The sequence below is a fragment of the Nelumbo lutea genome, chromosome 4, assembly GCF_056320005.1.
Source record: "Nelumbo lutea isolate HS-2025 chromosome 4, American lotus-T2T, whole genome shotgun sequence".
In the NCBI taxonomy this organism is placed as follows: Eukaryota; Viridiplantae; Streptophyta; class Magnoliopsida; order Proteales; family Nelumbonaceae; genus Nelumbo; species Nelumbo lutea.
Window position 1 is genome coordinate 76,925,877 of NC_142687.1, and position 16,116 is coordinate 76,941,992.

Consider the following 16,116-nt stretch of genomic DNA (forward strand, 5'->3'; position numbering starts at 1 on the left):
TTTCCACCAGGTAACTATCCTGGTCATAACCACAATAGACTAGTGGCCTGTATACCCGAGTGGATCTTCTAGGTTGGTCACTACCTGGAACTGGTGGGACATTTCCCACTGCTCCTGAACTCTCCTCATCAAGGACTATTTCCTGACGATGGGTGTCCAGGATATAATCGGTTTCCAAGAACTGTGCATTTTGGCTGCAGAACACCTTCTGCTCACTTGGGTGATAGAATAGGTAACCCACAGAGCCTTTTGGGTAGCCTACAAATAGGCAATGGCTGCCCTTGGATTCCAACTTGTCTGCACTCATTCTTTTAACGTGTGCTGGACAACCCCAAATCTTCAAGTGCCTGACACTTGATTTCTTTTCGGTCCAAAGTTCATATGGAGTGTTCGGAACCGATTTGGTTGGAATCCAATTTAGCATGTATATCACAGTCACTATTGCATAATCCCAAAATGATGTGGGTAACTCTAAGTGTATGAGAAGTGACCGAACCATATCCAATAAGGTTCTATTCCTCCACTCTGAAACACCATTAAGTTGTGGTGTAGCAGGAGGAGTTGATTGTTGAAGGGATAGGAAATCCATCACATAGACGCCCAAAGATTGCGGAATAAGGGGGCGAATTTCAATTTTTTTTTCTCTCCCTTCAACTGGGAATCGAATACCCCATTTAGAAAATCATATTTTCAAGGATCATTCTTGAACCATAAACTGAACCAGATCTGAACCAAAAGGAGTAGGGAGAGATAATACCTGATACAGAGAAGTAGTATCTCCCAATGGAGGTGTTCACACCCAAGGAAGGATCCAAAATCTACACCCACTGAATATGGCGAAGTGCAGGGTGGAGCAGAATCAGCAATGTTCTTCCAAAAGAACTTGATCTTTCTCAAGAATCACCTGGAGGCTTGTGAATATAACTCCAACCAATCTTTCCTCCAAAAGATTGGAATCAAGATCCAATCTTGATTTCTCCCAAGAACTGGAGATCGAACTGCTGTAGGTGGCAGCAGAAGGAAGGAGACGGAAAGAGAGTATTTATAGGGTGCAGAATTCTCTCTTCTGTGATTTCAGCTCTGAAGACAAGACTATCTATTGCTTTCTTGTGATGTCTAAAGGCTACCGCCCCCTATTCCTTTTATAGACTTAAAGGGATCAACTCCTAATCCCATTAGGAGTTGCTAACCCAAATCATATCTGGATTAGAAGTTCCTTTACGTGATAAGGGATAACCCTTATCTTATATGCAGATTAGATCAGCCATCTCCTAATCTAATTAGGAAGTTTCCAGATCTAAATCTTATTTAGATCTTGGACTCTCTAAGTGGATAGGGTGTGGGCCCAATCCTATCAGTTGATCCATTTCAAAATTTGCCCCTTAAGTGACTAATCAAATTAGCCCATTTCAAAATGGGCTTAAGGCCCATTTAAGGTTATGTATTCATTTAGCCTTCCAAACTACTGCCCAGTTGGGCTTTCTTGTATGGCGTGGGACCCAAACATTGATCTACACATCAGCCACATGGGTTCAGCCTAGCCTTTGTTACAAGGCTTGGCCGAATACACCATTATGGACAGTGCACCCCCTGAAACCCATCAAATGGGCTCTATGGGCCCAACACTTACCCTAAGTGGTCCCTGGGCCAAGCCACCTTATAACACCCAGGGACTGTGGGCAGATGCAAGATTATCCCATCAGGTATTATTCTCAATGGTCTTACACTTAACCTCTCAGCCCATAATGGTCATACACTGTCCAACAAGAGAGGACCTCTCCCTCAGCTGCAAGGAACAATGTTGCACTCTCTCTAGTATGGATCTTGGGAATTAAAACCTTTTGCAAATCATTTCGAAACCATAATTTATATACTCTTATATCTCATATATAAAATATATTTTGCAAAACAAATCTCAACGATTGAAATTGGGTGCCGGCAGTCTTGGTTTCCATCAGTGAGAGTGCATCCCAGATCATTACCTTTGTCCGACAAAGGGGCTGATCTTGTCACTATGATCACCCACTCAGATGAATTCTCAGACTATCCCAACATACCCAGGTTTTGACCCCCGCTAAGGATCTCATTGATTGGTACATCAAAGACAGCCTAATCTGACACCTAGTGCAGTATCATAATTGAGTCTAGAGGTCGGGTGTAACTTTTCAGTTTTGCCCATCAATCTCCAAGGTCTAGGGCAATACTGGAAATCTGGTCCAATTCAAAGATTCAATTAATCCTACACTGTATGTGCCTATGGTCTCACCCCGGTGGTTGAGACAAGCCACCCAACCGACTTGGTGGCGCCACAGTGTCATCCTTGTCAGGATAGGTCTCCCCAGACCGACCCACTGGCTGTGAACATTCTAAACTAACATGAGTCTCATTAAGTGTCCAGTTTAAGGGTATTACACAGAAACATACCAAGGGAACGCGAATCAAATATGCACTTTTATTCATTTACAATAAACTCATAAAGTACATCATTTTGATTGAAGCTAAGGGCATACAAAACTGTCTAACAATTGTGATACTATCCTATTATGCTTTAGGAAGTCCCTGAATTCGTCAGAGAGATACTCGCCACCTCGATTTGATCAAAGGGCTTTAATTTCTCTCTCTAACTATTTCTCGACCTCTTGTCTGAACTATTTGAACTTTTCAAAGGATTCTGACTTGTGCCTCATTAGGTACACGTAACCATATCATGAAAAATCATCAGTGAAGGTGATGAAGTACACGTGTTGATTCCGTGTCCTAACACTCAAGGGACCACACACATCACTATGTATAAGGTCAAGTGTGCCTGTACATCTTTCTGGCTTACCGTTAAATGGCCGTTTTGTCATCTTGTCTTGCAGGCAAGGCTCATAAGTGGAAAGATTTTCTACAGTTAGAAAATCCAAAGGACCATCCTTTGCCAACCTTGTGATTCGGTCAACACCGATATGGCCAAGTCGGTAATGCCACAGGCACATTTGATTAACTGTATCATGGGTCTCCTCTTGGGGATTTCAGCCGATGTAGTTTCGATTATGTTAGTTTCTAGAGAAGGATGTAGAACATAGAGACCGTTCTTCAGTTCCCTGTATGCGATGAATCTGTTATTTCTTTTAATAGTAATCGTATTACTAAAGAAGATAGAATAATCATCTGCACATAGTTTTGAGACAGAAATCAAAATTCTCCTTAAATTTTGTACATAAAGACAATCTTTCAGTACAGTAGTTCCTTCTCCAAAAAGTAACTCCACAGTTCCTATGGTCATGGCTGCAACTGTTGTAGTAGTCCCCAAGTAGAGCGTGACTTCTCCTTCACTCTGCCTTCTGCTTACCTTGAATCCGTGCAGTGAGTTACACACATGAGTTGAAGCACTGGAGTTTATACACCTGGACGCAGAAGCTACCAATAAGTTGGTTTCTATAACACAAGTCTCGAGATTACCTTTCTTGGAGTCTAGGTAGGTAGGACAGTTCCTTTTTTAGTGGCCGGTCTTCTTGCAAAAATGATAGGCATCTGATGCCTTGTCCTTCCTCTGTTTCTTGGGTTTGGCAGCCTTCTTCTGGGGCTTTCTCTTTGCTTTCCTTTTCTTGCCCGGTTTGCCAGTTTCAACAAGTGTGGCGGTGGGTTCATCCTTTTTAATCAATTCTTTGGCCCTCTACAACATATTGTTGAGTTCTTGCAAGCTGACGTTCAACTTGTTCATATTGTAATTCATGATGAATGGATTAAAGGATGGAGGCAGAGAGTTGAGACTAGCATTGATCTGTGTTACCAGATCCAGCCCGGATCCAAGAACCTCCAGTTCGTTGATATAACCCATCATGTGGAGACAATGGTCGTGAACTTGCTAGCCCTTGGACATCTGTGCGGTCATGAACTATTTCAAGACCTTCTGCCGAGTAGAACGATTCTGCTCTTCGTACATTTTCTTGAGACTATCCAATATGTCCTTAACAAGTTCAATCTGATCGATCTACCTCTGAATTGGGTTGTCCAAGGAGGCAATGATATAGCAGCGGGCAAGGGAGCTTTTCTCCTCCCATTCTTGGTATTCTCTTCTCCGGGCCTCAGAAGCCCTATCTCTCGGACGATCTGGGGCAGGATTCTTGGCTGCCTTGTCCTATTTCTCAGAGGTTAAGACCAACATAAGGTTCCTGGACCAGATGGCATAGTTTGGGCCCTTCAGATTGTTGTCATCAAACAGCTTTGCAAATTGTCCGTTTGCCATTTTCTGATAAAAGAGCAAACATCAATCCACAACCTAATTTGATTCATGTTCATTACATTGATATGGATTTTAATCTATGTTCCATTTCCATTTATTCATCCTGGAGATTTCCCTCCTTTCTTAGTGACGGAGACTATGGGTTGTCTCTGAAAATGTGGAAAATCACATAGGGTGCATGGAGCCAACTGTTTCAGTTACGTAACCCCAACACCTTTCTGTGAAGGATCATATCCACTCATCATATGAGCTTTCCCTTTGGCCTCTGTCAGACAAGGTTCAGAGCCATTTTTAGGTAAACCTTTCTATCGAGTGAGTGCTTACCCATCATATTCGTGAACGCCAAGGTACCGTGAGAGAGTTCCCATTTTCTGGTGAAGCCCCTCCCACATCGGTCTATGACACCCCTATCATCTTATGAAACATTCAGACAAGCCCAATAGCAAATGGATAACCCATTTTTTGGTGCGTTTCCTCATTACTGAAGGACCCATCCTCATGCTAATGATGGAAGGCCATTAGAGAGTTCATCATATGAATCTCCCTATCACATGCACTCATATTAGCTGGAGGGAACAGTAAATTACGCCCTAGTTTGATCTAGGTCAAACCCAAGTGGCTCCCACTGACTTTCATAAAGTCAAATTTCGATGGGCCCAAATCGGCTAGGGTCCCGCACATAACCTCTCCATGAGGGAGTTCATCCAATGACCAAAAGGGACACCATGGCAATGATGTGCATTCAGCCATGGTGTGCGCAAGAGCCTCTATCGATTAAGCATGGGCTAAGCACTTATGGCCCATGTACGTAGCACATCTCACATCCATACATCACATGCAAGGATAAATTGATCTAATCAATTAATTAACCATTTGAAGCCCACCCATGTACATAGCCCATTTGAAGCCCATTTTAAATCCATAATATTAACCATTAATATATATATAAGTATATGGGCCGAATTAGGGTTGATGGGTTCGGCCCATATAGATTTATCCGTAGAGTGGGCTTTTAGTAGTTTTAATCATTTAAAACTAGGCCTTTACAGGTTGGGCTGAATTAACCATTTAATTAAATATCAATCCTCAGGCCCATTAGTGGGAAAATTAGGGCTGACTTTCAGCCTTGATTGAACCCTAGATTCAGTCCAAACAAATTGAACCAATCTTGGTTCGAATGGGTCTAGGGTTTGATCTTTAATTAAATCTTTAATTCAAGAAAATAATCTAAAATTAAATTCTGATAAAAGAACAATCAAGAATCAGTCTTCAAGACTGTTCCCACATTCCTTCCTGCAAAACAGAGGTTAGATCACAGGTTGCAGTTTCACAAACTGCAAATCGCAGACAGCGATTCTTCCATTTGTGAAATCTCCTCCTCTGCGAGTTCTCCTTTTCTGCACCGCCATCTTCGATCCAAAATAAAATAAATAGAAATCCTAATTTCTATTAATAATTACAATAGATCGAATACCTATACATTCAGTCTAAAAAAAAAAATTATTTTATAGACCAAATGTAATAAAGTAATCCAAAAACTACAAAATCGAATGTTCCCTGCGCAAATCAAGATTTCGATCTCCTCTTGTACGAACAACCCATAAGTCAAGAAAATCATAAAGAACAATTCTAAACAATAATCAGATTTATATAAAAATTAATTTCAGATTATTCGACCATAATTTTGGGGACAAATTTCCCAAAACCCATATCTGCGCAAATTGGGTAGAACGCCATCTGCCCATTTGTGTAGGTTTAGATCTGAAACAAATTGGTTCAAGATTTGAACCATGGCTCTGATACCACTGAAGGGATGAGAGATCCATCATATGGACGCCCAAAACTTATGGAATAAAGGGGCGAATTTCAAAAATTTTTCTCTCCCTTTCAACTGTGAATCTTATTCCCGGTTTAGAAAATCATATTTTCAAGGATCAATCTTGAACCATAAACTGAACCAGATCTAAACCAAAAGGAGTAAGAGAGGATTATACCTGATACAGAGAGAAAGTATCTCCCAACGAAGGTGTTCACGCCCACGGAAGTATCCAAAGACTGCTCCCACTGAAGATGGCGCAGTGCAGGATGGAGCAGAATCAACAGTATTCTTCTCCAAGAATTTTGTCCTTCACAAGAAACAACAGAATGGCACGTGAGTACAACTTCCTATCATATATTTCTCAAAGAACTAATGTCAAGATCGAATCTTGACTTCTCCCACAATTGGAGATCGAACTGGATATCTGGTGGCTGCAGGAAGGAGACGACAAGAAAGATCTTTGCAGGGATTGCAGAAATCTTTCTTCTATGATTTCAGCTCTGAAGAGGATATGATTATGTGATAAATCTATAGGCTGCCGCCCCCTCCTGCTTTTGTAACACTAAAAGATCAGCTCTTAATCCAATTAGGAGCTGCTGATCCAAATCATATTTTGATCATACCTCTCTTTAGGTGATAAGGATAAACCCTTATCTTATCTGCAGATTAGATCAGCCCTCTCCTAATCTCATTAGGAGGTTTCTAGATCTGAATCATATTCAGATCTGGACTCTCTGAGTGGATAGGGTTAAGACCCTATGCTATCCGTTGATCCATCTCAGAATTCGCCCATATTTAACTTATTAAATAACTCCTGTTCAAAATGGGCTTTAGGCTCATTAAGATTATGTGCTCACTTAACCTTCCTAACTGCTGTCTAGTTGGGCTTCCTTGTATGGCATGGGACCCAAGGCTTCTTTGGCAGCCTCGCTTGCGGCAATGTATTCGGATTCGGTCACGGAGTCTGCAGTGGACCCCTGTTTGCTGCTTTTCCAGCAAACATCACACGATCCTATCATGAAAACATATCCAGATGTAGACTTTCTATCATCTGGATCCAACTAGAAATCGACATCAGTATACCCTTGGATCTGTAGTGAGCTACCATCGAATACCAAACAAAACTCTTTTGTCGTACGAAGGTACTTAAGTATGTTTTTCACAGCAGTCCAGTGCTCCTGCCCTGGGTTGGCTTGGAATCTTCTTACCACACTCACTGCCTGAGCAATGTCAGGGTGAGTGCATAGCATAACATACATGATGCTCCCTATGGTAGAGGCATAGGGAACATCCTTCATGCCCTCAATCTCCTCAGAAGTCTTGGGAGACATCTTCTTGGAGAGAGTGACTCCGTGCCTTAAAGGAACATTTCCTTTCTTGGAGTTCTCCATGCTGTATCTTTTGACTATCTCAATGTAAGCAGATTGGGATATCCTATTATCCGCTTCGATCTATCTCTATAGAGTCAAAGACCCAGTATATAGAAGGCTTCTCCAAGATCTTTCTTGGAGAATTGCTATGAAAGCCATACTTTCACCGTAGTTAACATTCCTACATCATTCTCAATGAGTAGAATGTCATCCACATATAGAACCAAGAAAGTAACCTTATCCTCACTAGACTTCCAGTAAACATAGAGCTCGTCCGGATTCTGTTTGAAGTCAAACGATTTGATAGCAGAGTCAAAACGGATGTTCCAACTTCTAGAAGCTTGCTTAAGTATATAAATAGATCTGTTAAGTTTACATACCATGTGTTCCTGACCAGCAATAATGAAGCCTTGCGGCTGCTACATATAGATATCTTCAGTAAGATGTCCATTCAGGAACGCAGTTTTGACATCCATTTTACAAATCTCATATTCATGGTATGCTACTACATCTAGCAGGATCCTAATGGATTTAAGCATGGCCTTAGGCGAAAAGGTTTCTTCATAATCAGTGCCCTCTTTTTGAGTGTACCCTTTCACCACCAGACGAGCTTTGAAGGTCTCAACCCTACCATCGTGGCCCTTCTTCCTCTTATAAATCGATTTGCAACCAATTGCTTTTACCCCAGAGGGAGGATCTACTAGAGTCCAGACTCCATTGGTCTTCATTTAGTCCATCTCAGCTCTCATGGCCTCCACCCACTTCTGGGAATCTATGTCCAACATAACTTCCGCATAAGCCACGGGATCTTCCTCACTAGTCAAGGTTTCCACCATGTAACTATCCTGGTCATAACCATAATGGACTGGTGACCTGGATACCCGAGTGGATCTTCTAGGTTGGTCACTACCTAGAACTTGTGGGACATCTCCCACTACTCCTGAGCTATCCTCATCAAGAACTACTTCCTGACCCGAAAGGCTCTTGGGTATTAGAATAGGTAACCCATAGAGCCTTTCAGGTAGCCTACAAATAGGCAACGACTGGTCTTGGGTTCCAACTGCACTTGTTCTTTTAACGTGTGCTCAACAACCCCGAATCTTCAAGTGTCTGACACTTGGTTTCTTTCCGGTCCAAAGTTCATATGGAGTGCTTGGAACCGATTTCATTGGAATCCAATTCAGCACGTAAATCGCAGTCTCTAATGCGTAATCCCAAAAGGTCCTATTCCTTCTCTCTGAAACACCGTTAAGTTGTGGTGTAGCAGGAGGAGCCAATTGTGATACTATCCCATTGTCCTTTAAGTAGTCCCTGAATTCGTAAGAAAGATACTCGCCACCTCGATTTTATTGAAGGGCTTTAATTTCTCTCCCTAACTGTTTCTTGTCCTCTTGTCTGAACTCTTTGAACTTTTCAAAGGATTCAGACTTATGTCTCATTAGGTACACGTAACCATATCATGAGAAATCATTAGTAAAGGTGATGAAGTACACTTGTTGATTGCATGTCCTAACACTCAGGGGACCACATACATCACTATGTATAAGGTTAAGTGTGCCTGTACATCTTTCAGGCTTTCCATTAAATGGCGGTTTCGTCATCTTACCTTGTAGACAAGGCTCACAAGTGGGAAGATCTTCTACAGTTAGAAAATCCAAAGGACCATCCTTTACCAATCTTGTGATTCGGTCAACATCGATATGGCTAAGTCGGTAATGCCACAGACACGTGGGATTAACTGTATCACAGACTCTTTTCTTGGGGATTTCTGCCGACGTAGTTTCGGTTATGTTAGTTTCTAGAGAAGGATGTAGAACATAGAGACTGTTCTCTAGTTCCCAGTATGCGATGAATCTTTTGTTTCTTTTAATAGTAATCATATTACTAAAGAAGACAGAATAACATAGGGTGAATGGAGCCAACAGTTTCAGCTGCATAACCCCACCACCTTTCTGTGAAGGATCATATCCACTCATCACATGAGCTTTCCCTTTGGCCTCTGTCAAACAAGGTTCAGAGCCATTTTCAGGTAAGCCTTTCTGTCTAGTGAGTGCTTACCCATCATATACCTGAACGCCAAGGTACCGTGAGAGAGTTCCCACTTTCTGGTGAAGCCCCTCCCGCATCGGTCTATGCTGCCTCTATCATCTTATGAAACACTCGAACAAGCCCAACAGCAAATGGATAGCGATTTTCCCATCTGCGAAATCTCCTTCTTGCGCAGCCAGCTTCGATCCAAAATAAAATAAATAGAAATCCTATTTTTTTATTAATATTATATCAGATCAAATCCTATACATTCAGTCTAGAAAATAAAATAAAAATTATTTACAAACCAGAATGAATGAATAGAAACTACAAATCGCAGGTTCATTGCGCCAATCAAGATTTTGATCTCCAGTTGTGCGAATAGCCCAAAAATCAAGAAAATAATAAAGAACAATTCTAAATAAATTCTAGATTTATAAAAATTAATTTCAGATCATTCGCCCATTAATTGGGAACAAATTTCCCAGAAAAAACTTTAAACTGCGCAAATCAAGTAGAACACCTTTTGCATATTTGCGCAGGTTTCAGATCTGGTTTGTTTGGTTCAAGACTTGAATCTGGCTCTGATACCACTAAAGGGATGAGAGATCCATCACATGGACGCCCAAAATTTGCGGAATAGGGCGGGCAAATTTAAAAAATTTCTCTCCCTTCAACTGGGAATCGCATTCCCTATTTTAGAAAAATCATGTTTCTCAAGGATCAATCTTGTACCATAAACCGAACCAAATTTGAAACAAAATAGTAGGAGAGGGATATACTTGATACAGAGAAATAATATCTCTCAATGGAGGTGTTCACACCCAAAGAAGATCTCCAAAGAATGCTCCCATTGAAGATGACATAGTGGATGGATGAGCAGAATCAGCAGGGTCCATCCCACAAACCGAATTCTTCAGCAAGAATCTAATGGAGGCGATGAGCACAACTTCCTATCAGCCTTTCAGCAAAGGCTGATGTCAAGATCCAATCTTGACCACTCCTACGTGGTTGGAGAACAAACTGGCAGTATGGCGGCAGTAGGAAGGGATCACAGGGAGAAGGTGTAATCACACTGTGTATTCTTCTCTCTGTAATTCGAGATCTAGTATCTCTGGAACTTCTGGATGCTTTGGATGGTTTGCCCCCTCCTGCTTTAAAGGCTTAAAGAAATCAGCTTCTGATCCTATTAGGAGTTTCCTAATTCAAATCATCATCTGAATTTGGACTCTCTTTAAGAGATAGGGATAAGACCCTTATCTTATCTGCAGATTAGATCAGCCTTCTCCTAATCTTATCAGAAGGTTTCCAGATCTGAATTCAAATCTGGTCTCTCTGAGTGGATAGGGTAGGACTCTATCCTAATTTCTGATTTAATCCCAAATCTGCCCTCTTCTATTTAACTATTTAAAAGGCCAGTTCGAAAAGGGCTTTAAGCCCAATAAGTCTATATGCTCAAACTGCTCTCAAACTATTGCCCAATTGGGCTTCTTTGTATGGCATGGGACCCAAGCATTGATCTACACATCAGCCACATGGGTTCGGCCCAGTTTTTGTTACAAGGCCTGGCCGAATACACTGTTGTGGATAGTGCACCCCCTGAAATCCATCACATGGGCTTCTATTGGGCCTAACACTTACACTAAGTGGTCCCTGGTTCAAGCCACCTTATAAAAACCTAGGGATTGTGGGTAGATGCAAGATTAGTCCATCAGACATTACCCTCAGTGGCCTTACACTTAACCTCTCAGCCCATAATGATCAAACACTGCCCGACAAGAGAGGACCTCTCCCTTGGCTGCAAGGAACAGTGTTGCACTCTCTACTTATATGGATCCCGGGAATTAAAACCTTTTGCAAACATTTTAGAAACCGTAATATATATACTTTTATATCTCATATAAAATATATTTTGCCAAACAAATATCAATGATTAAAATCGGCTACCGGCAGTTTTGGTTTCCATCAAAGAGAGTGCATCTCTAATCATTACCTTTGTCCGACAACGGGGCTGATCCTGTCACTATGATCATCCACTCAGATGAATTCTCAGATTGTCCCAACATACCCAGGTTTTGACCCCCGTTAAGGATCTCACTGATTGGCATATCAAAGACAACCCAATCCGACACGTAGTGCAGTATCATAATTGAGTCTAGGGGTCTGGTATAACTTTCCAGTTTTTCCCATTAATCTCCAAGGTCCAGGGCAATACTGGAAATCTGGTCCAGTTCAAGGATTCAATTAATCTTACACTGCATGTGCCTTGGTTCTCACCCTGGCAGCTAAGACAGGCCACCCCAACCGATTCAATCCTACAATAAATGTCAAAAGTACATCATTCTGATTGGATCTAAGGGCATATATAGACTGTCTAACAACCAACTCATTATTTCAACTACCCAGTTATGCCCAGTAACCCAACTCATTCTTTGCTAAAACAGGTAAAAGTTTTAGAACAGTTAAGAACAAATCCCATATTGATATTGGAATGTCTCCAACCATTTATAGCAAATGTGACATTGAAAGACCCCCCACATTCACAACACAACTCTATTGTGTTGTACTTGGATTCTTAAAAAGAAAAGAACAAATTCATGTATTCTTTTAGTCCACCTTCTCTCCATGTTCCATTTCATTTTCACATATGAACCAAAGGAGAGAAAGAGAAGAAAAGATCGCTGGAGAGATGAGGAGTCGATCAAAGAAAGGAGGATTGGAGAAAGAGAGGATTCATAAGATAAAGTATAAATTACAAAGACACCCCTTGTACTATGGGGTTTGTGACAAAGACCCTCCTGTACTTTGTTTTGCGACAAATACCCCCTTGTACTTTGGTCATGAGATAAAGACCCCCTTTGACCATTAAGTCAGATAACGGAATGCGTTAAATTTCTGAATTACCTCACTAAACTTTTTCTATTTTCTTTTTTTGCCTTTTTTGTCTTGAAACCTATTTAACCTATTGTTTTCCCTTTCTTCTCTTCTTTTCTCCTCCCTCACCATCCTCTCTCATTCTCTCTATCCCAACTCTCCAAAATTCTGTCTTCTCTTTTCCATGGGGCACAAGTGCTGATTTCATCAACTTTGAGTATCATCTCTACAACTTCAGTTGCAGATAGTAGCACAACCTGTTTGACTTTGAATGACTCTGAGATTCCAAGTTTCTCCATATCTCCTACTGTCCCTGAGAGGATGTCGATTCCAGCAGTACACCCCTCCTTGTGATGCCCTGCACGAAGCTGAGAAATCAATTCCACACTGTCCAAACTTGCATTATCTGCAATAGTTTTAGGGATGGCTTGTAAGGCCCGTGAGAATGCCTCAATTGCATGAGACTTCTTTCCTGGAGTCCTGCGGGCCAATACATCAACTTCCTTTGCCACCACCATCTCATGCGCTGCACTCCTCCAAGTAAAACTTTGCTGTTGACAACAATTTGAGAACTAGCACCTCTTAATACTATGGTGCATGCTTGACCCATTTCAACCCCAGAGAAGTGAATTAATTTGTCTTCACCAAACTCACCACCAGTTACCAGAGCAAGATACTCAATTCCATTAAAATCAGCATGCTCAATCACCAAAATTTCCACATTTGCAAATAGTTCCTCAGGGAAATTGTAAATCAACTATCTATTCACAAAGCAATTGATCCCATGTGCTATAATCTTCTGCACCTTCTCTTTCATATTCTCTTTTTCTACCCCTTCAATCTATGCAACCGGTGACATAGAATCAACACGAACACGTGCCCAGTAGATCTTTACTTTGTCAATGTTCATTGCAGTGTTTGCTATCAAAATCTTAGCATTTTCTATGCACTTTGGTTGAAGGCATTATTTATGACTACAGTTTTAATAGGTTAGAAATGGAAAGTTATTGGGCTGCTCCAATTTATGGCGAGAAGGGAGAGTGTACGGGTTGAATGGGGTTGGGGGTGAATAGGGGTCAGGGGGAGGGTCAAAAGATCGGCAAATTCATGCCAAGTGGCGAGGAAGGGACCCCAGAGGCCCTAAAATGCACCGCATGTGACTATCACAGGAACTTCCACCGGAAAGAGATGAAGGGGGAGCCCCAATCAGGGGCGAATTGTTATTACTACCATAAGAAGAACCACGACGGCAGCAGAAGTAGGATCTCACCTCCCCAACCCCAACTACCTCCTCCACCTCTTCAACTACACCAAAAATTCCAATTGGGGTTACCTACTAGTCCGTCACCAGGATCAATTCCTCCCATGATGATGGCCTTTGAAGGCGCTGGTGGAATTGGTGGCAGAGCAACTGAGTAGTCAAGTGAGGACCTCAATGCATACTAGTCCAATGCACCTGGAGCAACACATCTTCCACAACCATTGTCTCTATCAAAGAAGAAAGACAGGGTGTTGGAGAGGAACGGAAAATAGTTACTCTCTCTTTCTCCATATGCAAGGAACAAAAGACAGAGGAAATCGGGAAGAAAAAAGGAGATGAGAGAAAGGGGAAGGGGAAGAAGAGAGACCCGGAGAGAGAGAAAGAGGACTTCGGAAGTCTACCGCCGCTGCAACAACTACCGTTTCTACTATTTGTATATCCTGAGGTCATGGAAGATGAATAGTGTTTTTCCTTGAATAGGTATTATAAGGGTAATACGGGGATTAAAAAATATTGTAACGGTGGATTTTAATAGAAGGCTAATAGAAGGGGGTCTTTGTCTCATGATCAAAGTACAAGGGGGGTCTTTGTCGCAAAACAAAGTACAAGGGGTCTTTGTCACAGATCCCATAGTATGGGGGGTCTTTGTAATTTACCCTAAGATAAAAGATGAATCCCATCTCTCTAGTGCTTACATCTATAGCCTTGTCAAACAACTAACCTCTTCAAGAGCAAAATACCCCTTTCTTTGTTGAATGTCATTAATTGGTGTTTCATTCTGAAACTAGCTATTTAAAAGGTAGGTTAAAAATAGCCTGACCCGATATAGGTACAAAGTCTAGTATTATGTTTGATGGAATTATTATATTTTAGCGGGAATTATTATGTTAACTATTACAGGTAGGCTATAACTTTAATACATATGAGTTTTTAATTGTGCTATATAAACATGACATGTGGCAATGTTCAAATACTATTATGCCATGTCATCCAAAAAACAGGTCTTGTTTTGTCAAATTGGAGATAACATGGATCATTCGTTGGTATAGAAAGAATCCATCCATCCTACAACATTTCTCAGCAACCAAACACTGGGAAGCATATTTGGTAGGATAATTGGTCTCAACAACCAAACGCAGTTGATAGAATTGAGAAAATAAATTTTCCCCTCACATCCCATCCCATCCAATCTCATCTTATCCTCTCTCGGCAACCAAATGGACCATTAGGTTTAGAGCAAAGAATCTTTCTTGGTTTTTGAAACCCAAGACAATTTATAGAACCCATATGAGCCCATATTAGACTAATTTTTCATCAATCTGGCCATTGGTGTCCAAGTTTACATCATTTGGATTAATAACCCAAGCAAAAAGAAAGAAAATGTCACTTGGCTCCTACATCTTAGGATTTAGGGTTCAAAACCTTTCTTAGTTTCTAAAAATCAAGAAAAGTTATTGAACCCAAATGTGGCCAAATTAGAAAAAAAAAATTAACCTTCACCATTAGTGTCAAAGTATGCATCATATGGATTATTAACCCAAATAAGTAGAGAGATATTGTCACTTGTCTCCTATATCTTATGGTTAGGACTGAGAACATTTCTCGGTTTCTGAAAACCAAGAAAATTTACAGAACCCATATGAGGCCAAATTAGACAAATTATTCATCAATCTGGCCATTGGAGTCCAAGCTTACATCACCCAAGTTTGTAACCCAAGCACATGAAGGGATAGGAAATCCATCATATGGACGCCCAAAGATTGCGGAATAAGGGGGCGAATTTCAAAAATTTTTCTCTCCCTTCAACTGGAATCGAATTCCCCAATTAGAAAATCATATTTTCAAGGATCATTCTTGAACCATAAACTGAACCAGATTTGAACCAAAAGGAGTAGGGAGAGATAATACCTGATATAGAGAAATAGTATCTCCCAATGGAGGTGTTCACACCCAAAGAAGGATCCATAATCTGCTCCCACTGAAGATGGCGCAGTGTAGGGTGGAGCAGAATCAGTAGTGTTCTTCCAAAAGAACTTGATCATTCTCAAGAATCACCTGGACGGCTTGTGAATACAACTCCCACCAATATTTTCTACAAAAGATTGGAATCAAGATCCAATCTTGATTTCTCCCAAGAACTGGAGATCGAATTGTTGTAGGCAGTGGCTGCAGGAAGGAGGCGGCAAAAGAGTATTTGCAGGGTGCAGATTCTCACTTCTTGTGATTTCAACTCTGAAGACAAGAATGTGTATTGCTTGCTTGTGATGTTTAAAGGCTGCCGCCCACTCTTCTTTTTATAGACTTAAAGGAATCAAATCCTAATCCCTTTAAGTGATAAGGGATAACCCTTATCTTATTTGCAAATTAGATCATCATCTCCTAATCTAATTAGGAAGTTTCTAGATCTAAATCTTATTTAGATCTTGGACTCTCTAAGTGGATAGGGTGTGGGCCCAATCCTATTAGCTGATCCATCTCAGAATTTGCCCCTTAAGTGACTAATTAAATTAGCCCAGTTCAAAATGGGCTTAAGGCC

At 41.1% G+C, this 16,116-nt stretch overlaps 1 pseudogene; it reads right to left on the minus strand.

The window, feature by feature from the left end:
• Positions 1 to 12,444: 12,444 nt before the first annotated feature.
• On the minus strand, positions 12,445 to 13,283 carry LOC148861182 (T-complex protein 1 subunit beta pseudogene; annotated as a pseudogene).
• Positions 13,284 to 16,116: the final 2,833 nt, after the last annotated feature.